General features: G+C 39.7%; 1 non-coding gene across 1 annotated transcript; it reads right to left on the bottom strand.

Annotated features, from left to right (window-relative positions):
- Positions 1–5,886: 5,886 nt before the first annotated feature.
- On the bottom strand, positions 5,887–5,958 carry TRNAE-UUC (transfer RNA glutamic acid (anticodon UUC)). The gene has a single exon. It is a non-coding gene; the product is annotated as a tRNA-Glu (tRNA).
- Positions 5,959–8,452: the final 2,494 nt, after the last annotated feature.

Genomic DNA, 8,452 nt, shown 5'->3' with positions numbered 1-8,452 from the left:
ATGTGTATCATGTCACATTAAGTGTAAACGAAGTAAGTGTAATAACATGATGAATACTTCCTGAATTCACGGGGCAAAAGCATTAAAAAAGAAAAGTACAAGACCTTAAAGTAGACTGCTTATAAAAAGGGTAGGGACAATGGCAGATGAGGGTACTGGAGTTGAGATGCCAAGTACCAAGGTGACCTTCTGCTGTACATTTTGGTGGGGGGGTCTGACTTGGGGCTTTTTCTGTAGGACTTTGTCATCTGGAAAGGGAGAATATTTGACTATTTTAACTGACAACAAGCTCAAGAAGACCAGACTCAGCAAGACCGAGGCTGTTTTTCTGTGTTTTGCTTTTTTGTCTTTCCAATGTAGACTGGTTAATTTTTAGAATAGAGCAGAAAGAAATCTCAAATATCCTTCAATCCAGTGTTCTTCATAGTGGGAACTGCTGTAAATTACAGCTCTTGAAATCAGTTTTGTGGGTCACAACAAGCAATTTTTTAAAAAGAAATGCATCTGTTCATCACCCACAAGTAGTGTTAAGAATTATTACTTTGAGAAGCTTGTTTTAGTTTTACATGTAAGAAATAATGTCACCTTATAAGATGTATTTCTAACATCTTAAACCAGCCCCTGGGGTCTCTGTAAACTGAAAGAAGCTGAAAACTCTTGAGTCTTTCACATAGGATACCTTCTATCTCATTTTCATTTTTGGAAGTTTCCTACATTCATCACAGCTTGTCAAGTATAGCTTCATGGAAATAACCTATTGAGATCCTTTCTGATAGAGATCCGAAAAGGATGCCATTAGGCCAAATGTTCCCAAGCAAATGGCAGAATTTGGTCCAGAAGTAAATCAGTCAGGAGGACCAATTTCTGCAGAAAGGTTAGAGAAGAGCAGAGCCACTGGGGATGTGCCCCTCCAGCACTTCACATCCCCTAGCAAGGCTAGTATCCAAAAAAAAAAAAAAAAAAAAAGCAGACAGTAGAAACAGAGAAGTGGTAACATGAGCACGACTCAGTTTGGTGGTGTTAGCTTTAAAGATAGAACACAGGGGCTCTGAGCCAAGGAATGTGGGCAGGCTTGAGGGGCTCAAAAAGCAGAGAAATGTATTCTTCTCTGGAGTCTCAGTAACGAATGCAGCCCTGCTGACACCTTAAACAAAAAAAGCAGTACCAAGTGTTGGCAAGGATGTGGAGAACTATAACCTTCAAACATTGCCGGTGGAAAAGTGTAATCATGCACTTGCTGTGGAAAGCATTGTGACCGTCCTCCTAAAAGTTCTACGGAGAGCTACCATTCGACCTAGCAATTCCACTTGTAGGTATATACTCAAGAGAATTGAAAACGTGTTCGCAAAACCTGTACAAAAGTGTTTATAATAGCATTACAAGCATACCTCAGAGATATTGCAAGTTCAGTTCCAGAATAGCAATAAAGTGAATATCACAATAAAGCAAGTCACAATATTATGTTTATATTATACTGCAGTCTATGAAGTGTGCATTATATCTAAAAAATACATATCTGAATATAAAAATACCTTATTGATAAAAAATACCAAAACAATTACAATAGAAACATCAAAGATCATCAATCATGAATCACTGAAACAAATATAGTAACAATAAAAATTTGAAATATTGCAAAATTACCAAGATGTAACACAGAAACACAAAGTGAGCAAATGCTCTTTCAAAAATGTCACCAATAGACATTTTGCTCAAGGCAGGATTGCCACAAACTTTCTATTTGTAAAAATCACAAGAAAGCAAAGCACAATAAAATGAGGTCTGCCTCGAGGTATGAGGTATGATTTGTAGTATATAGCAAATCAAAAACTTAGGGGAGACTTCTGATTAAATTTTGCAAATTGACTACAAGGGTTTTTGTCTTCCTTTCTTTGTGAAATCTCACAAGAATTAAGTGAAAGTCGCTCAGTCATGTCCGACTCTTTGCAACCCCATGGGGTATACAGTCCATGGAATTCTCCAGACCAGAATACTGGAGTGAGTAGCTTTTCCCTTCTCCAGGGTATCTTCCCAACCCAGGGATTGAGCCCAGGTTTCCCACATTGTAGGCAGATTCTTTACCAGCTGAACTACAAGGAAAGCCCAAGTAAACTAATAATCCTTTCTTAACTTTCTACTTTGGAATACTTTTACATCTACAGAAGAGTTGCAAAGGTAGTAAGGAGCGTTCCTGTATACCTTTCATCTAGATTCCCCTAAGTTAACATATGTCACCTATTAAAATTAAGAAATTAACATTAGTTCAGTACTATTAACTAAGCTAGACACATTATACAAATGTTAACAAGTTTTCCCCAAAGTCCTTTTTCCTCCCCAAGGTTCAATCCAGGATACTGATTGTATTTAGTCATCATGTCTCCTCATTCTCCTACATTCTCTGACAGTTCCTTATTATTTTATGTTTTTAATAACCTTAACACTTTTTGAAGAGTCCTTATCAGCTGTTTCGTAGGATGGCCTTCAATTTGGACTTGTCTGATGTTTTCTCATGATAACTGGGATTACTATGAGATTTGGGGAATAAGACCACAGCGTTGATAGCTCTTTTTATCATTCATATAAATTATATGATATCAACATGACTTATTGGTGGTGGTGTTTACTTTGATCCCTTAGCTAAGTTTTTCCTCTGTAAATTTCTATTTCTCCATTTCCATACTCTATTTCTTAGAAATCAGTCATCTAGTCCAGCTCATAGTCAATAGAATGGGGAGGTGGATTAAGCTTCACCTCTTGGAGGAAGAAGTACCAAAGAATTTGTGAGTATAAAAATAAACACAATTATTAATTAAAATTTGGAGGTGAGATACTTTGAAGCTATGCAAATATCTTGATTTTCCTTAAAGTTTTGCCCATTAGGTTTAACATTCATCAGTGGGTCTTACCTGCATCAAATTACTACTTTGGTGTTCTAATGGTGATTTTCTATGTCCTTCATATCACCTACATTTATTACTTGGAATTACTCTGTAAGTAAGTCCTACCTTATTTATTTAATCATTAACTTATATCCGTATTGCTATTGTTGTTTAGTTGCTAAGACATGTCCGGCTCTTTTGTGAGCCCATGGACTGTAGCCTGCCAGGCTCCTCTGTCCATGGGATTTCCCAAGCAAGAATAATGGAGTGAGTTGCCATTTCCTTCTCCAGGGAATCTTCCTGACCCAGGGATTGAATACACGTCTCCGGCATTGCAGTCAGATTCCTTACCACTGAGCTACCTCGATGTTTTATTCTTTGTGATATAATCAAATAGCATCTGATTTTCTCAAATTGATCCAGTTTTGTCCTTTAGAAGCTCTTTGGTATTGGCTCATGTCCCTTTGACATGTCCAATGTGTTAGACAGAATTTTAAAGATATTCCCCTCAAGATTCCTGTCCTTCAATAAAATACTAATCTTGGTATTGCTGTAAGGAGATTTTTTTCAGATATAATTTAACACTCAATCGGTTGACTTTAAGAGTGGGAGATGATCCTGGACTATCCTGATCTGCTGAGTAAAATCACATGAGTTGTTAAAGCATAGACCCTTCTCTAGCTGGTGGCAGAAGAGGAAGGCAGAAAAGAAAGGAGAGGATGTCGAGGACGTTCAAAGCAAGAGATTGATTCAATTTGTCATTGCTGGGTTTGTAAAATGGAGGTGACCAAGAGCCAAGAAATATAAGGAGTCTCTAGAAGCTGGAAAAAAAAAAAAAACCAAAAACAACCCTCAGTCAACAGCCAGGAAGGAAACAGGGACCACAGTCCTCTAATTGCATGGATTGAATTCAGCCAACAACCTGAATGAGTCCAGCAGCAGGTTCTTCCTCAGAACCTTCAGATAGGAGTCCAAGCTTACTGCCACCCTGACTTCAGCATTCTGAGACCTTAAGCAAGGAATCCAGTTGAGCCCGCCTGGATTTCTGTTTCAAGCCACTACTTTTGTGGTTATTTGTTACACAGCAAAGGAAAACAAATACATTTGCATATTCTTTACAAAACACTTCTTTACTTTCTAGTACTACAAGACATTCCAGGTTCATCTTGTACTTCCCCTGCCCTGATCCTAGGATCAACTATTTCTTTAAGGAGTCATGGTTCCTTTTATTAGAAAATGGTATTTAGAAACCAAGATCTGTGCCCTGTGTGTGTTCATTGCTAATGGGGCAGCATTGTGTCTAGGCCCTCTCAGTGGACAGAACTAACTGTGCACACACACACACACACACACACAGGAGTTCATATTGATGTCTCTGACACTAAATCTTTTCCTTTTTGCAACTTTTTTCTCTGACGTTGGAAACTTGGCTTCCACTATCTACAATATATAATATAAACTTCTTTGTTTAACCTTCTGCTGCTGCTAAGTCGCTTCAGTCGTGTCCGACTCTGTGCGACCCCATAGACGGCGGCCCACCAGGCTCCCCCGACCCGGGGATTCTCCAGGCAAGAACACTGGAATGGGTTGCCATTGTCTTCTCCAATGCATGAAAGTGAAAAGTGAAAGTGAAGTCGCTCAGTCGTGTCCGACTCTAGCGACCCCATGGACTGCAGCCCACCAGGCTCCTCTGTCCATGGGATTTTCTAGGCAAAAGCACTGGAGTGGGGTGCCATTGCCTTCTCTGGTTTACACATGCAATGTATGGCTATACATGTAATGAACTGCTATACTACACTCTGAAACAGATATACCAACTAGAGTACAGTTAATTTTGGCTTTTGCTTTGCAGTACCCAAAGGGTTTCCCTGGTGGCTCAATGGTAAAGAATTCGCCTGCTAATAATGCAGGACACATGGGTTCAATCGCTGGGTTGGGACAATCCGGTGGAGAAGAAAATGGCAACTCTCTCCAGTATTCTAGCCTGGGAAATCCCATGGAAGAGGAGCCTGGCAGGGTACAGTCCATGGGGTTGCAAAAGAGTCAGACATGACTTAGTGACTAAACACTACTACCACCCCGTCAAATGTCGTTTCTTAAAGTTACTTAGGTCATCTCCATTATTCCCTATCCACTTCAAGGAAGTGATTTCATACATTTTGCTATGGTCTGAATGTTTGTGTCTCCCAAAAGTTAATTTGTTGAAATGTTAATGTGAAATGTGATTGTATTAGGAGATACTCAGTCATGAAGGCAGACTTTTCATGGATGGAATTAGCGTCTTTATAAAAGAGACCCCAGAAAGCTCCCTAATCCTTTCCACCATGTGAGGACACAGTGAGATTGGCAACCTACAACCCAGAAAACAATTTCATTAGAATTCGACCATGCTGGCACCTTCATCTTTGACTTCCAACCTCCAGAAATGTGAGAAATAAATTTCTGTTGTTTATAAGCTACCCAGCCTGTGGTGTTTTATTATAGCAGCCCAAATAGACTAAGACATGTGTAATTCAGTTAGATGTATCTGTACTCTTTCCTGGATTCTCCTGACATTCTAGTTGACTTTTAAACTTTCCATGTAGAAGGCTTTCTCAGCTTTGGTACTGTTGACATTTTGGGCTGGATCATGTTTTGTTTGGATGGTTGTCTTGTGAGTTGTTGGATGTTTATCAATATTCCTAGTCTCCTACTAGGGTGCCAGTAGCACCAAGTTCCCCAGTGTGAGGACAAAAAATGTCTGCAGGTACTCCTAAATATCCCCTTATGGGCAAAATCACTCCCAGTTTAGAAGTACTAACATAGGTAAAAGTCACTCTGTGGTGTATGGTTTTATGGGTTTGCATATGCGTGTTAATCGCCATAATAACATATAGAAGAGTTCTACCACCCTAAGAATTCCTTTTTGCAGCCTGTTTGCTATCAAACACATCCATTACCCCCAATCCCTGTGACCCACTGATCTGATTTTTTTTTTTTTTTGGCCACACGGCTTGTGGCACCTTAGTTCCCCAACCAGGGATTGAACCCAGGTCACAGCAGTGAAAGTGCTGAGTCCTAACCACTGGACCATCAGGGAATTCCCTCACTAATTTGATTTTAATTCCATAATTTTAACTTTTTTAGTACATCATATAAATGTAATTACACAATAGGTAGCCTTTAGTATCTGACTTTATTCAGCTAGTATAATGCACTTAAATTTTGCATGATTACATGTTGTTGCATGAAACAAAAGTGTATTTCTTTTTACTGCTGAGTAGTATTCCATTTTATAGATGTGCCAATATTTATTTATATATTCAACTGTTGAAGAACATCTGGATTATTCCCAGATTTTGGAGACTATGAATAATGCTACTATGATTATTCATTTGCAGGTTTTTGTGTGAATATGTGTTTGAAATTCACTGAGTCATATGGTAAATATATATTCAACTTTACATTAAACTGCCAATTTGTTTTACAACATAGCGGTATCATTTTGCATCCCCAGAAGCAATGCATGAGAGTTCTTCTTTCACATTCTCACCACCATATGCAATTGTGGAGGGTTATAAAATTTTATCCATCCTAATAAGTATGCACTAGTATCTCATTGTGGTTTTAATATGGATTTCCTTAATGACTCTCAATATTGAGCATTTTTTCATTTATGTTTTTTTCCATTTGGATATCTCCTTCAGTTAAGTCTCTTCAGGCATTTTGACAATTTTAGAAAATTGTATGTTTATTTACTTGTCTATTTTTGGCTGTGCTGGGTCCTGGTTGCTGCACACAGGCTTTCCCTAGTTGTAGCGAGCAAGGGTTGTGGTGCATGGGCTTCTCAGTGCTGTGGCTTCTCGCTGCAGAGCCTGGGCTCTAGGGCACTCAGACTTCAGTAGTCACAGAATGTGTGCTCAATAATTGTGGTGAGTGGGCTTAGTTACCCCTTGGCATGTAAAATCTTCCCGGACCAGGGATCAAACCCATCTCCCCTGCACTGGCAGGTGAATTTTCAACAACTGAAACACCAGAGAAGTCCGGTTATATTGACAATTTTTAATTGAATTTTTTTCTTTTGCTGAGTTTTGAGAGTTCTTAAAATATTCAGAATATAAGTATTCTATAAGACATGTGATCTGCAAATACTTTCACACAGTATGGCTTGCCTTTTTACTCTCTTAACAGTGTCTTTCATAGACCAAAAGTTTTCATTTTGATAAAGTTCAATTTATCATTTTTTAATTAATGTCATACTGATACATATTCTCTTGTGGTGTCATACCTGAAAACTCATTGCCAAAACCTGTATATCACAGATATTCTCCTATATTTTCTCCTGGAAGTTATGAAGATTTTCTTCTGTCTTTGTTGTTGTTTGGTCATTCAGTCCTGTCCGACTCTTTGCGACCCCATAGACTGCAGCACTCCAGGTTTCCCTGTCCTTCACCATCTCCTGGAGTTTGCTCACACTCATGTCCATTGAGTCGGTGATGCCATCCAACCATCTCATCCTCTGCCCTTCCCTTCTCCTCCTGCCTTCAGTCTTTCCCAGCACAGGTTCTTTTCCAGTGAGTCGACTCTTTGCCTCAGGTGGCCAAATTATTGGAGCTTGAGCTTGAGCATCAGTCCTTCCAATGAATATTTAGAGTTGATTTCCTTGGTGGCTCAGACTCTAAAGCGCCTGTCTACAATGCGGGAGACCCAGGTTTGATCCCTGGGTCGGGAAGATGCCCTGGAGAAGGAAATGGCAATCCACACCAGTACTATTGCCTGGAAAATCCCATGGACAGAGGAGCCTGATAGGCTACAGTCCATGGGGTCGCAAAGAGTCGGACACGACTGAGCGACTTCACTTTTCTTAAGGATTGACTGGTTTGATCTCCTGGCAGTCCAACAGATTCTCAAGAGTCTTCTCCAACACAGCAGTTGGAAAGAATCAGTTCTTCAGTGCTCAACCTTCTTTATGGTCCAACTCTCACATCCGTACATGACTACTGGAAAAAACATAGCTTTGACTATATGGAACTTTGTTGGCAAAGTAACGTCTCCAATTTTTAATGTGCTGTCTAGATTTGTCATAGCTAATATGGGAGACCTGGGTTCGATCCCTGGGTTGGGAAGATCCCCTGGAGAAGGGAAAGGTTACCCACTCAAGTATTCTGACCTGGAGAATTCCATGGACTGTATATCCCATGGGGGTCTCAAAAAGTCAGACATGACTGAGTGACTTTCACTTTCACTTTCTTACAAGGAGCAAGCATCTTTTAATTTCATGGCTGCAGTCACTATCTGCAGTGATTTTGGAGCCCAAGAAAATAAAGTCTGTCACTGTTTGCACTGTTTCCACATCTATCTGCCAAGAAATCATGGGACTGGATGCCACGATCTTAGTTTTTTGAATGCTGAGCTTTAAGCCAGCTTTTCACTCTCTTCCTTCATCTTCATCAAGAGGCTCTTTAGTTTCTCTATGCTTTCTGCCATAACAGTGGTATCATCTGCATATCTGAGGTTGTTATTTCTCCTGGCAGTCTTGATTCTAGCTTGTGTTCCATCCAGCCTGGCATTTTGCATGATGTACTCTGCATATA

Source organism: Bos javanicus, chromosome X (assembly GCF_032452875.1).
Source record: "Bos javanicus breed banteng chromosome X, ARS-OSU_banteng_1.0, whole genome shotgun sequence".
Classification (NCBI taxonomy): Eukaryota; Metazoa; Chordata; class Mammalia; order Artiodactyla; family Bovidae; genus Bos; species Bos javanicus.
The sequence above is the reverse complement of the archived record's forward strand: the minus strand, read 5'-3'. Positions and strand labels throughout refer to the sequence as shown.